This window comes from Trachurus japonicus, chromosome 8 (assembly GCF_045865225.1).
Source record: "Trachurus japonicus isolate A0001 chromosome 8, Traja_1.0".
NCBI lineage: Eukaryota > Metazoa > Chordata > Actinopteri > Carangiformes > Carangidae > Trachurus > Trachurus japonicus.
Window position 1 is genome coordinate 7149941 of NC_140914.1, and position 24179 is coordinate 7174119.

The 24179-nt window shown below is 43.9% G+C and overlaps 1 protein-coding gene across 1 annotated transcript in view; it reads right to left on the minus strand.

Annotated features, from left to right (window-relative positions):
• Positions 1-24179, minus strand: part of znf385c (zinc finger protein 385C) — a 171803-nt gene that overhangs the window by 138153 nt on the left and 9471 nt on the right. The gene's annotated exons all lie outside the window — the stretch shown is intronic.

Consider the following 24179-nt stretch of genomic DNA (forward strand, 5'->3'; position numbering starts at 1 on the left):
TAAACTAAACAACATAAAGAGTGAGAGAGAGAAAAATGGAGGAATGAATGAGGGCTGGTCCCAACACTGAGACGAGACAGAGATGAGATGCCGTCGTCGTCGTCGTCGTTGTACGGTGATGTGGAGCTGAAGTGGTCCCAGACTGATGAGCAGCTCTGATTGGCTGCAGCAGATGCTACTGAACACACACACACACACACACACACACCCACACATACACACACACCGAGAGAAGATGAGGAGGGTTAATGATGCGTGAAAGAGAATTACCCCTCTCCTCCGTAGAGGACAGTCGCTCTGCTTGTCGCATGGACAACACTTATTTCAAATGGCCCTGCTATCTATTCATGAACCATCTGTGTGTGTGAGTGTGTGTGTGTGTGTGTGTGTGTGGTTCACCCTGGAGATGCATCAAGGTAGATATGAGCACAAAGACACACACACACACACACACATACACTCTCTCACACACACACACACACACACACACACACACACAGATCAGTATCTTCACTAGTAAGAGTAAATCTTTCAGACCTTTGTTTATCGGGGTGAAGTCGACTGTGCACAGCGACGCTCCACTTCAAATCTTAAATACGATTTACACAAATCCTTATTAAAAGGTCAGATCATCTAAAAAAAAACCATGCTGAAGTTGAGTTTTCTATTTTTTCTTTGGGGTAAACAAACAACAAATAACATTTAGACATCATGCTGATTGACGAGCTTTAGAGGTGTTGACAGGTTAACTGTTTCCTCCTGTTTCCAGCCTTTGTGGCTAAAGCTAAGATGAGCTAAGCAGCCACATTTGATTTCAGTGCTCTGTTTGAGGCAAAAAAAAGAAGTGAAGCCGACACATAAGGAGCAAAAACTTGCATCATTGCACATCACATCAGACTCCCCATAGACTCCCATGTTAAAATGTTCAATTTCACATCAGAAATTAAAACAGTTTTGGTCTCTACGGCTAATTTCCTCCTTAATGACGACAGTTCGAGGGTGAATCTTTATATAACTCACTCATCATTTGAATGGGGGGGGGGGGGGGGGGCGCCAGAAGAGACAACAGTGACATGACACACACACAGGTGGGAGTCAAAGTGGGTCGGCTCACGGCTGCTTCATATAAATAAATGTTTCAAGTTTGATCTTATAGAAAATATGTCGTTTTCATTATGTATGTGTGACAGCGACATGTCAGTGGAGTAGAGATGTCATGATTATAGATGTTCTATACGATTATTGTCAGAGAAATAATCACGGTATTATGATTATTATGCATCAATACATTTTACAACACTATGAATGCGTAAAATCAAATATAGTCAAAATGGAATTACATTACTAATCTCTTAATATAGGACCAGTTATTAATCCCGCAGGGGAAGTGTTTGAAATATTTAAGTCATTATTTGTCATCTATACCAAATGTTTAAGTTTATCACTCATCATTTGAATTATGGCTTAAAGGGATAGTTCAACATTTTGGCAAATTGGCCCATTGCCATAATCCCTACAGTTTTAGCAGTAGGTTTGTTACCTTTAATTGTCGGTGCAAGCTATTTTTAGAACGGTGGAGCAGAGCCGTGAGCTGCTCAGAGCTACGCTACGGAGGCTAATGGGATTTCTTGGTTTCCCTCATCAAACTCATCAAATACACAATCCAACAACTCCACAACGCTCTGGTGGACAAGTTGTGACCTGCACATTCACCACGCTATGAGATAATAACAGAACCTTACCAGACAGAGGTTTTTTCGAGGCAAATGCAGAGACTGCTTGTTGAAAAACTGCCTCCGACTGGAATGCGCATTAGCATTTTTGCATGAATTTCCCTCTAAAACAACTCTGTCTGGTAACGTTCTGTTATTATCTCATAGTGTGGTGAATGTGTAGCTTGTGGCTCTACTCCGCCGTTCTAAAAATAGCTTGCACCAACAATTAAAGGTAACAAACCTACTCCTAAAACTATAGCGATTATGGCAATGGGCCAATTTGCCAAAATCTTGAACTATCCCTTTAAAGTTGTGCATAATTGGGGGCGTGGTTCTTTTCAGTGACAGGTGGGTGAAACGGCATGCACCAAAGTCTCAGATTCTACCAAGATGGTAGTTGTGGAGCGACTCGGTGAGATTCAGTGACATCATCCGTCTGTATCACCAGTTTATGGTTAAACAGCAGCTTTATGACAGTTGGAAGAGCACAAACTCTGACTCTCAACCTGGGCAGTCTCTGAAACATTTCACCTCCTCCCACCCCCGTCTGCACACTGGAGGGACTTTCATACCCTGCGCAGATTATTCACCGTCTGCTAGTGAAGATGATAATGTAACCTCCACCACCTGGCAGAGAGGCAATAAGCAGCAACATGGAAGGAAGGGAGGAAGGGCAGCGGTCAGTCTGTTAGAGGTGGTGTGGGAGATGAGTGACAGGAAGAGGGAAACAAACAACTGACTATGTGATGGTGCAGAGGGGTAAACTGTCCTTGAGATACTCATCTATTGCTCTGTCTTCATCCAGCAGGCCGGCGTCTGGCTCAGGGGGGACAAACAACGCTGATTAGATGTCGCTCCAACAAAAAAAAAAAAAAACGCTGTGAGACCATCACATCGTCCCTGCCTCCATCTTTTCCTTCTCTCCACGCTTCAGTTATGAGCCCGTTATAAAACACACGAAGTGCAGAAACAAAAGGAGTGGGGAGTGATTAGGATTTTGATCATGTGTTTAAAAAAAAAAAAAAAACCCAAACAAAACCCACGCACTCTACCCTGTGGCTGACTTTTCCAAGTGAAGGGCGGTGGATTACAGGCCGGCGGAGGCTTAGCGTGTAATTCAAACCATTTTCCATCACATTTGTACTCACTTGAGGTCTAATCCCACCTGATTAACATGCCAGTCAATGGGGAGGGCACCTGCTGCACTGACCGGGGGGGGGGGGGGGCTCCAGAAGAGACAACAGTGACATGACACACACACAGGTGGGAGTCAAAGTGGGTCGGCTCACGGCTGCTTCATATAAATAAATGTTTCAAGTTTGATCTTATAGAAAATATGTCGTTTTCATTATGTGTGACAGCGACATATCAGTGGAGTAGAGATGTCACAATTATAGATGTTCTATACGATTATTGTCAGAGAAATAATCACGGTATTATGATTATTATGCATCAATACATTTTACAACACTATGAATGCGTAAAATCAAATATAGTCAAAATAGAATTACATTACTAATCTCTTAATATAGGACCAGTTATTAATCCCGCAGGGGAAGTGTTTGAAATATTTAAGTCATTATTTGTCATCTATACCAAATGTTTAAGTTTATTTTAATCATTTCTTTAAATTACAAATGACACGCTAACATTTAAATTCCTACCAATTCAGTGTTACGTTAGATAAAGGACCAGTATCTGTGCAGCTTCCTTTTACTTTGGTGCCACATCTGTCGATACGGTTCATACATCATCTTTTTCGGAAAGTGACGGTATTTAGGAATCTTTACGATCAATTAATTGTGGCGTTTAATACCGTGATTAATTGTGAAAACAAGTAATTGTGACATCTCTACATCTCAATCACAACGTTGTAAGATTTAAAAAAAAAAAAAAAACTAAAAATGTCCCTTCCTACTGATTTTCCTCCTACATCCAATAATCTGAGCCTCACGGATGCTCAACTTAAATAGAGCCGCCCTGCAGCCGAGCATTTTCTCCTGGATTATTCTGGTTTTAGTTTCTACATCCCCACTCACACACACACACACAGACACAAGGGATTAAGTAAGGAGTGCGTCACTCCAATCATTTTCATAGTTATTATTACAGTCTGAGAATGTGGCAGAATCAGATCAAATCAAGCGACGACGTCAGGCGGCGGCGGCGCTGAGCCCGCTGATGCTGCTGGATGAGCCGCTCTGTTTGTCTTTCATAGAGAAGAAGATGGGAAAAGACTTTCCGGGGGAAAATCGGTCACAGCAGCAGAGTCCGTGCTTTACTCCAATATGTTTCTGTGGGCTCAGCTTCCTTTTCATCTCCAGTATGGAGGCTTAGGGCTTCAGCCGGGGCAGCGTGACCCCGGTCTGTCAGTCAGTCGGTCGGCTAATGGCCCCTTTCACATAATGGAAGATGGCAACAATATGAAAAAAGAAAAAGGTCAAAAGGCAATTGCTTGTGTTATGGCAGGAATGTGGAGTGGCGGCGGCTGGAACGATATGACAGACATTAGTATTCAGACATGAATGTGTCTGAACGCGGAGGTGGAGAAAATGACAGAGTGCATTCAACACAACTCTGATTTCTATAAAAATAAAAGTCTGGATTATTATGAAGCTTTGAGACTGAAGCGCTGAGATATTAGTCAGATCAATACACGGCTGATCATCTGATCCAGAGAACTGAGGACTGAGGGGAAGTTGAGATGCATTAGCAGGATAAATAACAACCTTTTAAAACTATATTCAAGTTATGATCCTTGACATTTTCATGAAGTACAATGTTTTTTTCATATATATAGAATAGAATAGAATAGAATAGAATAGAATAGAATAGAGAATACTTTATTCATCCCTAGCATATATTATCTATGGTCTGTATTTTCTTTCACAACAGTTGCCATTCTGTGTATATTCATGTTTTTCAACTACAATAGCACCAAGGACTAACAACATGTCAGCGAGGACTAAATTATTGACTGGATCTGTACAACGTTGATTAAACTCAAAGCTCGACAACATAAATATGTCTTGTGTATTTCTATTCATTATAAGCAGCATGGAAACTGGTGAAAATGTGTAAAAATGTTCAATAAAATCCTCCGTTTGCCCGTTTGATTAGGAGATCTGTGATCTGAAGATGTAAAAGTTAAAAGTTTTGTCAATAGTTACATAAACATATTAACCATTAAAACAAATCATTACTTTTAAACTACTTGCAGGTAGATTTTTATTTTATAATCATTGATTAATCAAACCGAGGAGTGATGTGAACACAATGGAGGGTAACACACTATTAAGCATTAGTTAAGCATTAATAAATACTGAATTCTTCATTTATAACGCATGAATACTCATTAGTATGTAGTTTATTAATACAGTTAGTGCTTACTGTATCAGTGCTGAGTAAAACATTTTAACTGTGTTTATAAACTACATACTAATAAGTATTCATGTGTTTTAAATGATGAATTCAGTATTTAATGCTTAACTAATGCTTAATAATGTGTAGCCTACTTATTATAAAGTGTTAACCCATTTACTGTTCTCTCTCCTGAGCTGAATGAACCAACCAACGTTTCCTCCTGGTAGAAGTGTCGCTAATCGACCAGAACTGAAAATGTATAGATTATTTAAAACTTTGAGTTTGTTCACAAAACTAAACCTACATCCACTAGCAAACGTCACTAATGTACTTGCATGTGATCAACTAGAGCGGAGAGACTGACCAACACCGAGTCCTAAAACATTCAACATGTGCAGAATAAGAACTGAAGCTTCTTAATATTTCATTCTGACTGAAGTCAAAACAAGGATTTCCACTATTAGAGTAAAGTTCAATACAGCCTCACTGTGGTTAAAGTCACTCCCTTCTGTCACATCATATTGTATTGGTGAACAGTGATGACAGCAGCTCGCTCACCACAGACACAGAGATGACTGACGGCCGACCTCACGCAGAGGAGAGAGGATGGAGAGATGCTGCACGGTTAGCTTTCTAAACTAAACAGCTAAAAAACCGTTGGTACAAAATAAGAAGGAATCGTTTTGGAGTCGTACATGTAAAAAAAAAAAAAAAAAAAATGTATCTTAACTTAAAGGGATAGTTCAACATTTTGGCAAATTGGCCCATTGCCATAATCGCTATAGTCATAGCAGTAGGTTCATTACCTTTAATTGTAGGTGTAAGCTATTTTCAGTACGGCGGAGCGCAGCAGCTGGCTGCTCAGAGCTACGCTATGGAGGCTAAGGGAATTTCTTGGTTTCCCTCATTAAACTCATCAAATTCAACATCCAAAACTCCACAGCGCTTTTGTAGACAAGTTGTGACCTGCACAACCACCACGCTATGAGATAATGACGGAACGATACGAAACGGAGCCGTTTTCGAGGTAAATACAGGGTAAATACGGAGACTGCTTGCTGAAAAACTGTCCCTGAACGCAACGCGCATCAGCGGTTTTGTATGAATTTACCTCGAAAACGGCTCTGTTTCGTATCGTTCCGTCATTATCTCATAGCGTGGTGGTTGTGCAGGTCACAACTTGTCTACAAAAGCGCTGTGGAGTTTTGGGATTTTGTATTTGATGAGTTTAATGAGGGAAACCAAGAAATTCCCTTAGCCTCCATAGCGTAGCTCTGAGCAGCCTGCTGCTGCGCTCCGCCGTACTAAAAATAGCTTACACCTACAATTAAAGGTAACGAACCTACTGCTATGACTATAGCAATTATGGCAATGGGCCAATTTGCCAAAATGTTGAACTATCCCTTTAAATCCATGTGACTTGAACAGCAGCAGAAAGGTGTTTACACCTCTCTGGGGTTGTCACATCCAGAAGGCAGAGATAGCAGAGATCTTAGTGTGGAGGTTAAAACCAGGATAAATTTAGATGAAACATGAATGTTTCTATAGACGCGTTTCTTTGAACTGAAGTCAAAGCAACAGCGTAAACATGAACATCTATGAATTTCACTTTACAGCCGCATTCAACCTGGTTTCAACCTCGCACCATCAAATCAATGGCAAAGAAACTCAGACTCCCGCATTTCCTCGTTCCCCCAAAGTGGTTCCTTGAAGACGTCGTAGGCCGACGACGCACAACAACGTTACGGGAGTAAACTCACAATAGGTTTTTGTTTTGCGTGGCAGATTAAAGTGCCCGTGAAACATGAACAACTGTAACCTCCCACCTCGCTGCTGCTGCTGCAGAGAAAAGACTATTTCCATACAACGCAGCAGCTACAGAAATGTCATTTGCAGCAGTAGGTGTAAATAAGTACGAACATTTCTAGAGGGCACAACACAGAAGAGTGGATACGCTGCTGCAGCTGGAGCCCACTCATCCTCTCTCACACACACACACACACACACACACACACTGCTGGTCTCAACCCCCGGGAGTCTGAGGGTCCGGGCCAGACCTGAGAGCTTCTTCTGCTCCCACGCTAATTCTCCTCCCGAGTCCCTGCGCCTTTTCAAATTAGACATAAACACTCCACACACTCAACCCACGCTGCACTGTCAAAAGGAAAGTGCTCAGAAACACCACCTACAGAGCCCAGAGTTGTTACCCCCCCCACTCTACCCCCTCTACACCACCACCACCAGAAGAGTCAGAGCACTTACACAAATCTTACTTCTTTTTTTTTTTTTTTCCTTTCTTTCCCCAGGTGAGTTTTGTAGAAGCCGTACGACTCAGCGTGAATCATATTTGAGATATGAATCATGTTTGAGTCATGGGTTTTGAGGGGTCGGGGGGGGGGCAGCCAGGGATCCAAACCGATTAAACCACGGATATTTTTGGTTGGTGCACGATCCTGTGTACATTATACATCCACTGCTGTGTGACCTGATACCTGAGATGTGACTCTGCTCCGCTGGAACGACTTAACAGCTAGAATCAGCTCCTCCAGGTCGTCTTCCTCCTCCTCCTCCTCCTCCTCCTCCTCCGATGACACTCACACCCGTGTCAGTTTACATCCCTGCTCATCCACAGTCAGATTCAATATCACACATTTCTCTACCACTTTCTTATAATTACTGTGTGACGTTTTAAGTAAGGGCAAAAAAAAACTCTTGTTGGGTCCCACTGACCTTGAACTTTGACCTTTTGAAGACTAAACTGCAAACACTTGGTCCGTGTCCAAGTGGATATTTGTGCCAAAACCTGGAGGAGCTCCCATGAGGAGTTTGAGTCTGAACTAAAACACGCAACTATCGTCACTAAAAAGGAAGAAACAGATTCAACAGTTTTGACTGTGCAGCACACGTCATACAGTAGGTCAATATAAAGTGCTTTAAAGATCAATAAAATACAAAACATAATAATTATGAAGTCCAAATTATAATAGAACTTCCAGTGTAATCTCTGCAATATGACATGACATTTTAAAGCCATTACTCAGAGATCAAGTCTTCTGTTCTCACTCTGAATCACTTGTAGCTAAGGGTTTTTGTTGTTGTTTCTTTTTTTCCATAATTGGTTTCATGGAAAAGTTCAGGTGCTTTCAAATATAAAAACACCTAAAGAGATGATTGGATGAACCACCTGTCTGTCATGTGAATGTGATGCAGTGGGACGGCACCATTTAGGCTGGCAGCACGCTAGAGGCATCTCCAAACTCTTCCACAAAGGGCCGGTGTGGCTTTAATTTTTTTTGTATGGTTGTTCGGTTTTAGTTTTGTGAGTTGTTCGGGTGCGCAGCAATACTTCAGTGACCACTTTTATTTTCTGTTTTTTTTCCTTATAAGAAAAAAATGACTACTACTACTCTTTGTAAATGTTTTAACACAATTGTATATACATCTGCAAAACCCAATAAAGAATGGCCGGTGTGGCTGCAGGTTTCCTTCCAACCAAGCAGCAGCTCATCAGACTGGACTCATTTAATCAACTGATCTCAGTCTTCAGACAGCTGATTGGTTTAAACTGTGTGGTCTTGGTTGGTTGGAAGAAAAAACCTACCGCCACACCAGCGATGGCCCTTTGTGGAAGAGTTTGGAGTCGCCTGCACTAGAGGACTGTGGTGCAAACATTATTCTGTCCAAATTCTCCTCAAATGATTATTTTACCGCTCTGAAAACACAAACAGAACAACATGAGTGACTTTATAATGTGACACAATGACGACCGATGTGATGGGAGTCAGCGCTACGTGATCGTTATTATTCACAGTTGTAGAAAACACAACGGAGCAACAAGCTGCAGTTTGACAATTTCATGCAAATTGCTGCCGGTCGGTCACTTCTCCATAGCAGCCCGTACCGTAGCTTCGCCCTGATTGGTCGGCTCGGCTCCCAGCCTGGAGCCTGACGAGCCGCGGCCAGCCAGCTGCCGCACGGAGTCAACTCATACATAAAGACACAAACAGTGGGAAAGGTTCAGGTACAGGAAGACTCAGCTCCACCTCCGAGCCTGCTGTTCAGGATGAAGCTATTTCTACCAGAACAATCCTCTCTTCTCTCCACACACACACACAGACACACATCCTTGTAAATATATCTTTGTGAGGACATGTCATTGACATAATGTATTCCCTAGCCCCTTACCCTAACCTTAACCATCCAAAACAAATGCCTAAACTTTTAACCATTACTCTAGACCTAATTTAAACTTAATTATAATTATCTTAACCCAAATCTTAACCCTCAAAAAGCCCTTTGAAAAAGTGAGGACCGGCCAAAATGTCTTCACTTCCCAAAAATGTCCTCAGTCTGTTGGTTAAAAACTCGTTCCGGCTCTCGCAATGTAGCATGTACAAGAACACACACACAGACACAGACACACACACACCAGACCAGTTTGTGCAGAACATCAACAGTAATCAGCAGCTCTGGACAGACAAACACTGGGCTTCAGCATTCACATTAAAAAAAAGGAAAAAAATGAAGCTCATTCAAGCCAAATAAAAACTACTTTCCCCTGTGTGAGGCGAATCAACATTCAGGTTCATTACCCCTCCTCCTAATGAAGCACGGCACACAAACACACACATAAACACACAAACACACACAGCTCGGTACATCAGCGTCCTGTTAAATCGCCCCTCCATCACCCTGGAACAGCAGTGGAGTTAGATCGGGCCGCTCAGCCCCTCCCCTCCCCTCTCTCTCTGCCGTGTTTGGGTTTTAGCTGGAGGTGAAGGGGAGAGGGCTCTGACAGTCACCCATGCATGCAAGGCCAGTCTGTTGTAATTTAAAGGCTCACTTGTTTAATAAGCTAAAGGTCTTAATTTGTTCACTCTGCCTGCTCTGCTCACCAAAAAGAAAAAGCGGCAGCACGGGAACATTCACCCATTACAGAAAGAAAGAAAGAAAGAAAGAAAGAAAGAAAGAAAGAAAGAAAGAAAGAAAGAAAGAAAGAAAGAAAGAAAGAAAGAAAGAAAGAAAGAAAGAAAGAAAAGGAAATAGTGAGTAAAAAGCTCCAGGCAGGAAGGATTTTTTCAAAATAACAAGACTGCTTTGTCAAAATCTGAACATTGGTGTGAAAATCCTGCTCTGTGAGGGTTTGAGCTACACACACACTGGCAGAGCTCAGCTTCACCTGGACACACGCATCATTGTAAACTGAGCTCTGCAGGTTCAGGGAACATGTTTGAGACGGAGACGAGCAGCGATCGGTCTACGGACATACACAAAAAAATAAATAAATAAAAACAGAAGAATAATTTTTGGGAGCAGCTTGGGTCTGTGGAGCTGAACCTGGAAGCTGGAACATAATCCTGCACAAATCTAGCGGCCATTTCCTTTTGCGAACTATTACCAGATTGCTGAAGTGCTATTTTCAGTCGACACAATCTGGCTTTCACTTCCTGAGCCAAACATTTCTGTGTGCAGACGCAAAAATAGATCAAAGACAATTACAGCAACAGATTCGGGAGGAAAAGAAAAAAGAAAAAAAAAAAAAAGCGTCTCGTCTTGTGATATTTTGGCGGCAAAAGGACATAGAAGTCCAGAGGGCGTGCACCCTGGTGCTGTAATAGACGCTCTTGTCTTTCCTCATCCTCTTTAACCAGAAATCAGCGGCCCAATTAGCTTCTTCTGAGTTAGTACTCAACACAGCAATTAGCCCTAACTAATATTAGAAGTGCTAAAGAGAGAGAGAGAGAGAGAGAGAGAGAAGTAATTCACAGGAAATGTAAAAGTAGGCAGCAGTACGGCTGTCGACGTTTGGTTCCCAGGAGACACTGCACAGAAAAGACAAGTGTGTTTTTTCTCTCCTCTTTATCTGGATGATAGATATTTTCCTGTGAAGGACAAAAAGAAAAGAAGCGTCGACTCCTTTCTGTCGGAGCGGCGCCGGAGAATCCAGAGTCCAGCCGGGCAAATGGCTCAGCCGGCTGCAGAGATAATCATTACACTCATTAGGATTCCACTGCGCTCTCTTCAAATCACCGGCCACCTCACGCCATTATGACACACACACACACACATATACACGGACACAAAAACGTTTGGCTGTGTGGGCCAGACGTCCAGCTGAGACAAATGTCTTCACATGCTGCTGCATTGTCTTGTTTTTTTTATTGACAGGACTCCAGCTTTCCTCACAAACTGTGACGGAGCAGCAGCAGGCCTTGAACGCACCGCGGACACTAAAGCCACTTACGCCCCGGCCCTTTTCTCCCTCACCTGGAAACAGCGGCGACAAGACGAGCCTCACGCCGAGTGGTCAGGGAGATAAACCGGCAGAGGATTTATTTCTATTTTAAAGCTCGGATGTGCTTCTGCTTTTCTTTGACATTATTTTTTTTTATATATTTATATGTTCTGTGCTTAAGGTGACAGCATGAAGGTGATAAGCTGAATCTGAGCAGTCAGTCAGTCAGGCATGAAAGTTATTTCAGTTTTAGCCTTTACATCTTCACTTCTCTTGATAAATGTCTCCAATCACCTTGAGCAGCCTGAACCAAGCCCGAACACTGAGTCTTTCTCGTATTCAGAGTTAAAGGTGAATTCAGTTTGACAAATTAATTCACTATTCAATGCACGTGAGCTGACATCATCATCATCATCTCTGTTGTATTGTTTATTGTGATGGTTTTTGGTTTTAGCCGCTGTCCGGGTTTCATTGTGTTTGAGCTGAGGGACAATTTTCTGATATCTCCCAGTCTTTTTGTGACTCTGAATGCAGCGTCTTGTCAGTGGCGGGTTGTGCTGCTGCTGCTGGTGATTGCAGCTTGAAAAGCGAGTCGGCCATTGTTGTTTTTTTGGGGTTTTTTTTACATCAGGAGAGGTTATAATACGACCTCTGAGCAGCACCGCCGTCTTTTTAAAGCTGCTATTGGAAATTTGACCGGAGAAATCTCAGGTCGACTTTTCCATCTAAAGCCAATTATCACACATTTGTGCATCAAGGGGTTTAAGCTGCACGACATCATCTGTCATTAGAGCCTTATTTAGTTATCTTCACAGTTAATATTCTAGAGATGAGCGCGATACGGTGAGGTTCTCCCTCATTTCCATAATCCAGTAGATAAGGAAAAGTCACATGCAGGTAACAACCTCTGAGCAGAAGAGAAGATTTTTTAAAGGGATAGTTCAACATTAGCCCATTGCCATATCACTATAGTCATAGCAGTGGGTTAGTTACCTTTATTTGTCTGTGCAAGCTGTTTTTAGAACGGCGGAGCAGAGCGGCGAGCTGTTCAGAGCTACGCTACGGAGGCTAATGGGATTTCTTGGTTTCCCTCATCAAACTCATCAAATACACAATCCAACAACTCCACAACGCTCTGGTGGACAAGTTGTGACCTGCACATTCACCACACTATGAGATAATAACGGAACATTACGACATGGAGTTGTTTTTGAGGCGAATCCAGAGACTGCTTGCCGAAAAACTGTCCCTGAAGGCAACATGCATCAGCGGTTTTGCATGAATTTACCTTTAAAACAACTCTGTCTCGTAACGTTTCATTATTATCTCATAGCGTGGTGAATGTGCAGGTCACAACTTGTCCACCAGAGCGTTTTGGAGTTGTTGGATTGTGTATTTGATGAGTTTGATGAGGGAAACCAAGAAATCCCATTAGCCTCTGTAGCGTAGCTCTGAGCAGCTCACAGCTCTGCTCCGCCGTTCTAAAAATAGCTTGCACCAACAATTAAAAGTAATTGGTACTGCTATGACTATAGGGATTATGGCAATGGGCCAATTTGCCAAAATGTTGAACTATCCCTTTAAATCCTTCCCCAAACTGTAGCAACAGCAGCTCCTCATCACAGAGGAGGTGTTAAACTGTGGATCTGACAACACTTTAAACTCTGAGTGTGTGTAGGCATTAAATACATTTTCATGTTTCACTCTCTTTTGGACTCATTTGTGCTACAGAGGAATAAAAAAAAAACACACACACACACACATTCCCGAACCTTTCGAACTGCAATAATCTCAATTCCCGTCTCTTCACACGCCCACTGGCCATTTACACAGCCAGAGAGTGAGAGACTGGTGAAGAAGAACAACTGCAGCCTGCATTGCTGAGCACTTTGCAATATAATCTACAAAACAATCAAGTGAGCGAGAGACGGACGGACGAGGTGGGCGGCGGAGAGGACGAACGACCTCTCAGAAGTGCTGAAGAAGCACCGCGGGGCTGGATGATCGGACGGAGACGCCACACACACAAAAAAAAAAGAAGGATGGAAAGTGAGAAAGAGGAATAACAGCAGCAGAGTGTCCGCCGCTCTCCACCCGATAATAAACTGCGCCGCCCTTCACCGTGGCCAACCACTTTCTCTGTCTCTTTATTGTGAACCAATCAGCTGTGCATCTGTTTCTCTGGGTAATCACTGCGCCCCTCCACCTCCTCCTCCCTCCTCTCTCCTCCTCCTCACTCACTCCATCCTTGTTTCTGTCTCGGGGTGATGAGTCAGGGAGCAGCGAGGGGTCCAAGATATTTGCATCGGTACCTCGCCTCATTTCCTCTCCTAATGGGAGACATGGGAGCATGGCAGCAGACAGAAGTGGAGAGGGTGAGGAGGTGAGGAGGGGGTGCTGCAGGACCGGGGGGGGGGTAGGTTGGAGGCGTTGGCGGAACAAGGAGAAAGACAGAAGATAGATGCTATAAAAAGCAGAAATTGAATGATGAAACGCGTTGAAGTGGGGCTGGTGGGCGCCACCGAGCACATTAGCATCAAAATAGCAAAAAAAAAAAAAAAAGGCAGCGATGCAAATGATGTGCATTTCCACCAGTGACTCATTTTTTGTAGCATAAGTGTGTTGATTAAAATCGAGGTAACTGTGATTCACTGTCACTCGCGCTACAGTATGTGACTAGATCAACCTAGACAACCCTCCTCCTCCTCCTCCTCCTCCTCCTCCTCTCTGAGCTCCTAGAGAGTTCACTGATTCACCCACTCTGCAGCGTCGAGTCGTTGTTACTCTTACATGTTACGTTTTTGTGTGTTCAAGCATGTGTGTGGCTTGTAGCCTCTCGGCGGTGGGCAGTCAAGCACCGCTCGCTCGCTGGTTCACTCCAGTAGAGGAGGAAAAAGGGCCCACACATCATCCCCATGACAACACTGCATGCGCTCGCTTGCCAACACGACGAGCACCTCCACCTATCTAAGTCATTAGGCAGGCGGCCACTGATGCATTACACATTATCAGATGGTGCATAACAAGCAGCTAGGCCCGACACCAACAGCTATGCGATTAAAAAAAATAAGAAAACACACTAAAAATAACTGTGGTGACGATCCAACGTTTAGACTTTAGGTTTTAAAATCCTCCTGTTGTCCTTCTGGGTCAAATTGACCCAATCTGTTCCTTCTTTCCACAATCCTTTTTCCCTTCCTTCTTTCCTTCCTTCCTTCCCTTCGTCCTTACTTCTTCTTCCTTCCTCTTTTGATCCAATTGACCTGATCTGTTCCCTATATACCTCCATCTTTCTTTCCTTCCCTTTTCCCTTCCTTCTTTCCCTCTTTCTTCCTTCCTTGAACAAATCTGTTCCATCTTTCCACAATCCTTTTTCCCTTCCTTCTTTGCACAATCCTTTTTCCCTCCTTCCCTTCCTTCCTTCCTTTCTGACTCAATTGACCCAATGTGTTCTCTCCCTCCTTCTGTCTTTCCTTCCCTTTTCCCTTCCTTCTTACCTCCCTTCTTTCCCTTCTTCTTCCTTCCTTGAACAAATCTGTTCCATCTTTCCACAACCCTTTTTCCCTTCCTTCCTTCCTTCCTTCTTCTTAGTTCCTTGGACAAATCTGTTCCCTCCCTCAATCTTTCTTTTCTTTTTCCCTTCCTTCTTTCCACAATCCCTTTTCCCTCCCTTCCTTCCTTTCTTTTTTGACTCAATTGACCCAATCCGTTCCCTCCTTCCTTTTTCCCTTCCTTCTTTCCTCCCATCTTTCCCTTTGTCTTTCCTTCCTTCCTTCCTTCCCTTCATCCTTCCTTTCTTCCTGTTAAGGACGTGCAACAACAAAGCAGATGCAGCAGGTCCCTCCCCCCCCCCACCGTGGGACCCTATCACCCAGCTGCAGGAGGTGATTTGGACCTGCGAGCGTCCCCGTTTGCCATCCATCTGGTGCTGCAATGCCGTGTATGTGTATGTGTATGTGTATGTGTATGTGTATGTGGCCGTGTCTGCAGCAGCGGACGCCGTCGTGCCAGGCCCCTGGGCTGGCACCGCTCCGTGCAGAGCTGAGCGCTGGCATCACTGCTCCCCGGGGGGAGAGTAGGGGTTTGTATCCCAGAACAGCTGAGGAGGCTACAAGCTGAAGGGGGGTATGGAGGGTAGTTTCTTTGCAGGGATGAAACAGAGGAGCTTGCCAACCATGGAGGTTTTCACTCAGGGCAACGCCAAGGGCAACAGTGAGAGGAACGAAAAAAGAGGAACTGTATCACAGGAGGAAGCAAACATCCGTCACAGGAATCTGCTTTGTCACTGCATTAAAGGAATACTTCGATAATTCACCAATCATCTACTCACCGTCATGCCAAGGAAGGGTTTGGAGAACTTTCAGAGTCATCAAAACGCTTTTGGAGTTCCAGGGGGGGTCCGGCTGGCAACGGATTTTCATATAATGGCGGCGGATAGAGTTCACTTTTGAATCGTCCAAAACACACACTATGAAACATCCAGATACCTCCATACTGCTCGTCTTTACTGACCCCAGTGTCCTGAAGCCGCCAGATGGAAAAGTTGTTCTGAAAAAATACATTTGATCTCTGTTTTTAGCCTTGTTGTAGCAGTATGGAGGTATCTGGATGTTTCATAGTGTGTGTTTTGGACGATTCAAAAGTGAACTCTATCCGCCGCCATTATATGAAAATCCGTTGCCAGCCGGACCCCCCCCGGAACTCCAAAAGCGTTTTGACTCTGAAAGTTCTCCAAACCCTAACCCGATATTCTCTTGTTGTTTAGTGGACTTCAGCTTTATGCACACACTCCACGTCTTCTTCTCTGTTTTTGGTACAGCTCCACTACAGGCCTGGTGTAAGTACTACAGCGTTTAGAGCCGTTTTTCAAGGATTTTGTGTTTACGCAGACAATTATTAAAGCAGAAGTAAGTGATATATTTGTGTTAATATAAGTCTTAAATAGTTATATCTTCCAACAGCAATCACTTACATAGAGTGTTTGGTCTGAAACACGGGTCTGTCAGTCCCTCTGCTCTGCTCTGAGCCGAGGGGAAAACATTTATCGTATCCTACAGTTTTTATCCAATGAGGAGAGAGAACGGCATGCAGGGCTGTGTGTGCAGCCAAGGGACGCCGTGAATGTGGCGACGTAGGGACGAGGACTGTTATGGTGCGTTCAAGGAAACTCGTATTTTTCCGACCATGAAGTCGTACCAGTTCGATCTGGTACGAGCTCACCGGTCGGAAGTTACGAGTGGCCGTTATAGTGACTTTCACCGGTAAAACAGGTCAGAAAAACACGAGTGGGTTGTCTGGAACGCTACAAAGTCGTAAGTTGTGACTTGAAGCTGTAATTTACGATTTCAAAAGCCTGCCTGGAACGCAGCATTAGCCAAAACGACCGGATCGCTTACTTCTGCTTTAAAACGATGCAGAGTTTACGGCAAACTTTTTAAGTACAGAAAAAAATTGTGTCGCAATGTCAGTTGGGAAAGACGACACTATGCTTCAACATCAGTCAGATGGTTGAACCGCTTTAACATTTGTGATGCAGCTCTGCAAAATATCCAAATGTAAACATCAATATATACCATCTTCACAGCATCTTTGTCCAGGTGCATGGAGGTGAGAAATAAGGAAGGATTTGATTTGACGTGAGAGACGTGGTTGGACGACATGTTGGATGACCTAGTTCTGAGTTTAGCACATTACCGGTCCTTTCTCTAAGTGCCCTCTGTTTTTATGACGCAGGTTTTCTGACTGACACCAAAGTTACTTTGTCTTTTCTTGCCACCGTTCCTCTGGAGTCATTACAGACACTGTACAACTGTTTAAACTAGTTACCCTTCATTAATCCGTATCATGAGTGGTCCTCCTGAGATCTGATCTGTCAGTCATTAGATAAGAAACAAAAAGCCACTGATACCTGAGGCTCTCCGACCGCGGGTACAGCATCACGCCCGTACCTTGTTAAAGCCATCGTCTCCTCGGTCCTTCTCTAATTGGGATTGACATTTAAATGAAGTAGTTAATGTGTGCCAAGGACAGAGTATGCCGTGTTAACAATTAAAATGCTGCTTAATGGGGCATGCCAGAGCTATTTTGAGTGCATGTTGTGGGAGAGAGAATAGGGCAAAGTCTATTAGTCAGAAACCAGAGCGTTTCCCTGAAGTGGGCCAAGGTCAGAGCGGCTCCTTCCTTTCTAGGCTAGCTGCTCATCACCCAGGCACTTCAAACCCCTGACTAAAGTCATTAACATAAACACCGACCTGGGAGAAGGCTTTTAGCATACAAAAAGTGGCAATCGAGGATATTCTGTCACTTATGTAACACCTCTCTAGGCATGCAGAAACGCAAGAGCCGGCAGCCTTACACGAGAGCCGAGAAGTGCCCTCAGGGCCCATTACTCGTCTCTTTGAAAGACGGGCTTCCTCTCAAATCTCAATTGCCGCCTCTCTCTCTGGTATAAAGCTCTGTTTGAAAGACTTGGTACCGAGGAAGCTGCATGGATCAACTTGGCTGGAGGTTTTGGGAGTTGGGAGATCACAGGGCGGACATGAAGTAGTAAGAGGTGTGGCAGCCGCCAAAAATCAGACGCTATACACTGGGGTCGGGGGTCTCAAAGGCGTTATGTGTGCACAGGGGGGAAATGGGATGGAGAAGAGAGAGGACTGTGCCAGAGCGAGAGGTGGAGGGAGGGGGAGGTTAAATACAGAGCTCTAATGTATGTCCTTCCCACCAAGCCTCCGTCGGTCTGAAGGCTCCAGTGTGTGGGGGACAGGGCGGCTCTCTGTGCTCTCGGCCCCTGTCAGGGGTCAGTCTCCCCGCAGGCAGCTTCCACTGTGTGCTTTTGGGGTTAGATACGAGGCCCCGGGCCGCGGCGGTGTGGGGCCGTGTGTTCGTGTGCCACAGAGAGGTTTACAGTGCAGGAGGAGCGCCTTGATATATATACAGGCTGTGAAGTGGGCACAGGCTGTCTCCAGACCCCAATGACTGAGCACAGTGTTGGGAAAACATGAAACAAATTCCTGTGCACACGCTCCGTGTTTCCATCCTGCTGTCGAGAGGATTTAAAGAAAAACTCCTAGAAAAGCTGAAAAAACCCATTTCAGCTTTAAGAGACTTAGTAGAGTTGATTCTGTCCCTCCACGGTACCGACAGCAGCACCCATCATGTGGACTGCGTCTCCATTCAAATATATTTTGGATGCCTGTTTTTTGTGAATAAGTGTGTGTATGTGTGTTTGTTGGTGTGTGTGTTTACATCAGCTGTGCTTATGTAAATGAACTGAGGGAATGTAACAAGATTACATAATTAAGTTACAACACCGGATTTTAATGCTGCATGCTTCCCACTTCAGATGGCATTTACTGTATTTTCTTTAAGTAAACAGATATTTCCTCTGTTCGCTTACATGAGATAGAAGGAAAAAAGGAGGCGAAGGAGGGAGGAGGCATGTACAACAAGAACCCCGGCAGCTGTTGGCATCACACAATGTAAACAATGTAAATGATCAATAACACTCTCATACCTGCTCATTGCATATAGAAACTACAACCAGCAGCCGGTCGGCAGCAAAACAGCAGCTCTTTATAATATTATATCAACATTCCCTAAAAGTATGAGAATATATTGATTTACATAAATTACATTTAAACATAATGGCTACTTATCATATTGAATCCATTGATTGGGACATTATAGATTTGTCATTGGAAGGAAGGAAGGAAGGACAAAGGAAAAGAAGGAAGGAAGGATGGGAGGAAGGACAAAGGGAAAGATGGTAGGAAAGAAGGAAGGGAAAAAGGAAGGAAAGATAGATGGAGGGAAGGAACAGATTGGGTCAAAAAAGAAGGAAGAAGGATGGAAATAAGGGAGGGAGGGAGGGAAAAGGGATTGTGGAAAGAAGGAAGGGAAAAAAGAAGGAAAGAAAGATGGAGGGAGGGAACAGATTCGTTCAAGGAAGGAAGAAGGGAAAGGGAAGGAAAGAAAGATGGAGGGTCAATTGGATCAAAAGAGGAAGGAAGAAGAAATAAGGACGAAGGGAGGAAGGGAAAAAGGATTGTGGAAAGAAGGAAGGGAGAAAGGAAGGAAAGAAGGAAGGATGGAGGCAGGGAACAAATTGGGTCAATTTGACCCAGAAAGACAACGGGAGGGTTAAATAATCAGTCTGCTTTCTTGTGAGGAATCTATATAATATTTACCATCTCAGGGATCTATTTTAATGTGATCAATGCCAGTTATACTTTTATTATAAATGAAATCCACCTATAAATCCACCTATACTCCCACCCTGTATATGTTTAGGTATATGTGTATATGTGCATCCACTGGTTAAAGGAGAGTGAGGGAGCACAGGAGGAGATTCTCTGCAGCCATGAGAGTATCTTGTTCAGATGTTTCCCTCCCTGTGTTTTCTCCCAGTTTGCCATCAGAAACATTAGCAGAGACCCACAGCGAGCGTGTCCTCCTTCAACACAGCAATCACCTCATCGATTTCCCCACCGACTCTCCTGGTTCAATTTTGGGCTCTGGAGAAGACGAGCCGCCTTGTTGTTTAGATTCTGGCCTCGTTTCTGACAACAGACTAGAGCCACTGAGGCGTCACCGGGCAGCGGATCCTCAACCACCCTGTTCACTCCGCCGGGAGGATTAAGACACAGTCACCACTGGAGTTCCTTTATACGTCAGTCTCTCGAGAGGAAAACAAAGTCTTTGCAATGAATGAAATGTGTGTGAAGATATTATCCAGACACAAAACATTATTCTGCAGAAACATAATCAAGTTTGTTCAGACAGTAGAAAGGAAAGGAAATATTTCACTTCAAACAGAGAGGCTGCTTTAAATGGATAGTTAAACATTTTGGCAAATTGGCTTATTGCCATAATCCCTATAGTTTTAGGAGTAGGTTTGTTACCTTTAATTGTCGGTGCTATTTTTAGAACAGCGGAGCAGAGCCGTGAGCTCAAACTCATCAAATACACAATCCAACAACTCCAAAACGCTCTGGACAGAGTTGTTTTTCGAGGCAAATACAGAGACTGCTTGCTGAAAAATTGCCCCCGACAGGAACACAGTTCAGCGGTTTTGCATGAATTTATCTCTAAAACGACTCTGTCTCATAACGTTCTGTTATTATCTCATAGCGTGGTGAATGTGCAGGTCACAACTTGTCCATCAGAGCGTTTGAGTTGTTGGATTGTGTATTTGATGATGAAACCAAGGAGTCCCATTAGCCTCTGTAACGTATCTCTGAGCAAAATCTAAAAATAGCTAAAAATAGCTTGCACCGACAATTAAAGGTAACAAACCTACTCCTAAAACTATAGGGGTTATGGCCAATTTGCCAAAAATGTTGAACTATCCCTTTAAGCTTTGTCTAAAAACTTATTTGTGCACAACAGAGGGGGACTGAGTAAGAACCATGTTGTAATACAACCATGTTATTTCAGAAAACCTTTTAAAGTCACTATCTGTTCCTTCCTCTGTGTTCTCTCCATCTTCCCTCCCGAGCTTTGCCTGAACAAACTAAGTGTTTACTATGAGCAAATGTTCCTCCGAGCAGGTGCATTCATTTCTACACTGTCTTTATCTTTGTCTGTAGCCCCCCCCCCCCCCACCACCACTCCTCCCACCACCACCTCCACCCATCTCTCTCTCTGACAGGAGTGTTGTTAGGATTGTTAACCCGGCCCCAGCAGCCACTGATTTGTCAGCAGAAAAGCTCCCAGGTCTCAGAGCGCTGAAAGATGCCCCTTCACTTTACGGACGGGAGAAAAAAATATATGGTTCGATTACAGGGTCTGTCAGAGCGGTACGGGTTCGTGATGGCCTAAACTGAGCCGGGAGGGGGTGGGGGGTGGGAGGTAGTGGTGGGTCGGGGTGATAACTAATGTAGTAGCCTCAGAGTGGAGCTGTTTGCAGGTTCAGTCTAACTGCGAGGAGCTTTGGCCGCCACGAGTTCAAATTAGACCCTGAAAAATGTGCAATGAATCAAGAGTGTCATCCTATTAAAAAGAAAAGAGCCCATTCGCTGTTTGTGCAGCAGCTTGTTATGACCCATAGATACGTTTTGTTGATAGGCGACATCTAGTGGTTGGAGTTACTTAGACAGGATCAGAGGAAGAGTGCGATGATGTACATGTAGCAAAAAGAGCAACAAAGGAGGTTGTGATAGACTGATTGGTTAAAGGGATAGTTCAACATTTGGACAAACTGGCCCATTACCATAATCCCTATAGTCATAGCAGTTTGTTACCTTTAATTGTCGGTGCAAGCTATTTTTAGAACGGTGGAGCAGAGCCACATTCACCACGCTATGAGATAATTCATCACGTTAGCGTTAACTTGTCCACCAGAGCGTTTTGGAGTTGTTGGATTGTGTATTTGATGAGTTTGATGAGGGAAACCAAGAAATCCCGTTAGCCTCCGTAGAGTAGCTTGCGGCTCTGCTCCGCTGTTCTAAAAATTGCTTGCACCGACAATTAAAGGTAACGAACCTACTGCTATGACTATAGGGATTATGGCAATGGGCCAATTTGCCAAAATGTTGAACTATCCCTTTAAGAAAGTTCAGGGATTTCACACAAGAGAGCAATGCTCGAAAAAAAACAGCTGTTTGTACGGTAACCATGAAAACAGATACTGTGTAATGTTGAGGAATCAAGCACACTTTGGTGTATTTTAACTCAAATCTTGATGATCTTTTTCCTAAATCTAACCAAGTAGGTTTTTGTGTCATGGCAGTCAATGTGTTTAATACCGTAACCATGACAACTGAGGTCCAGTAGAACAGCTATTGATAGAAAACGCCATTATCGATTGTGGGCTGGGCCGCCACCGCTGCAACAAAACACAGCTGGTGTTTCCACCCTTGGTTGCAGAGCCACACCTCGAGCCACAGACATTACACACACACTCACACACACTGCACTGTCAGCACCATTTTGTGTGAGACTTTGGAAACTTTTCTGTCTGACTTCCTCGTCATAATCACAAGAACATGATGTCAATCAATCTGAAAGTTCATAATTGAATTAGACTTCCTTTGTGTTGGGAGACGACTGAATATCTTTGTGCATCTTTCTTGCTTTTATTTCCCCTCATGTCTTGTTTTTATAATCTATTTAATCCCTTCATGTTTTTATATGGTTTGATTTTTCACTTTTCATTTATTTAAGTCCAATTGTGGATTTCTTGCAATTATTTGTAATGTTTTTTTTTGTTTTTTTTTACTTCTTTTACTTATTGTTTGTTGCCTTGTATTTCTTCAATTGTGCAAATCAATCAATGAAGTTACATCATTGTTTTGCAAGGCACATTAAAGGGGAACTATGCAAGTCTGCTCGCTTTTCCGCTGTTTCAGTAACGCTCCTCTCGTCCATGTGCATTTGTTTACAACGAAGTCTGCGAAAAATCTATAAATGGGGCGGTGGATAACGTTATATAACATATACAATGTTACGATGTGTTTGTGTTGTTTTAACTGTCGTAAACAAAAGATTGCCGGTTACAGAGCACGTTTGTGTTGCGGTGCTGCAGAGAGGAGAGCTGGGACACCGGGGCAGCGACCAAGTAACTTACACTGATGTTGCAAGGTTGGTTTTCAGCCGTGAGACGCAAGGTGAAGACAGAGAGCCTCCGTTCTCACTGTAACAAGTCACAAGATATGTAGTTAACTATCACAATTACTCGCTTTTTAATTAAGGTAAAAATGTAGCATAGCCACGGGAGAAATCCTACTGAGTTCCTCTTTAAACTAAATGGATGGCATCAATAAACACTGAGCATGAAGGTAAATTACGTCAATAGATCAAACCAGTCGGAACTGGTTTCCAACTGGTACTGATTCTCGATTCCCTTCTCTACATGAGAGGGTTGAAAAAGAAAAAAAAAAAAAGAGGTTGGAGGAACTGGCTGAATGAATCACAGGTGGAAACAGTCTTACACAACGCTGCCCGTCAACGCTGTGACGATGAGCCGGATGCACTGACTCACCACACAGGTAAGAAGACGGAGAGAGTCACAGTGAATCGATGCCGTTAACAGAGGAGATTTAGTGGATCAGCGAGTCGCTGCGTGCGTCAGCCGCGCGTGTGTGTGTGTGTTAAGAGCTGATGCCTCGGCTGAAGGGGATTTTAAACTGGGTGGAAGTGGAGTTAATGTGGGATCTCCAACAGCAGAGAACTGGCCTCTCTTCCTTCATCCACTCTCAGCCCACCAGTTTGACACATGATGATAAGAGGCCCCAAGCAGAGTGCAAAGGCACAACACCCCCACACACACACACTGATGAAAGGAGGAAAAAAATGAAATGAGGAAGATACCGCAAGGGGAAAAAAAAACCTACACACACCAGTGACACAAACTGGAAACTGTGAAAGAATAAATCTCAGTTTTCCTCGAGCTGCTTAGCCCACATATGGTAAGAGGGCGATAATCTGACTTCTAATCAAAAGGCCAGCCCACCACTGATCGGTTTCGCTAAGCCCCAGTTCATCGTGAGGAGACGACGCAGACATAAATGAAAGAAAAGAAAAGAAAAGAAAGAGAGCGACTGAATGGTACGAGCGGTTCTGACTCAGCCGCTGCGTCAATAGCGGCATCACAGGCCCATCTTTAGCATCGCCAACGCCAGCAGGGCTATCTGGGGCGACCCGAGTCCCACCCATCGATATCCAGCCTCCTCTGCTCGCTGCTTCAAAGTATAAGAACAAGAGAGTTCAGCCCCTCCAGACAGCACAGGTTACTGTGATCAGCATGGATTAGATGTCTCATAGCCCCTGATCAATGAGAGAGGGAGGGAGGGAGGGAGGTTGGTGGCTTGGTGGGGCAGAGGAAGCTGTGGTACCACCTCCTGCGGGCTGTAATGACTCTGACAGCT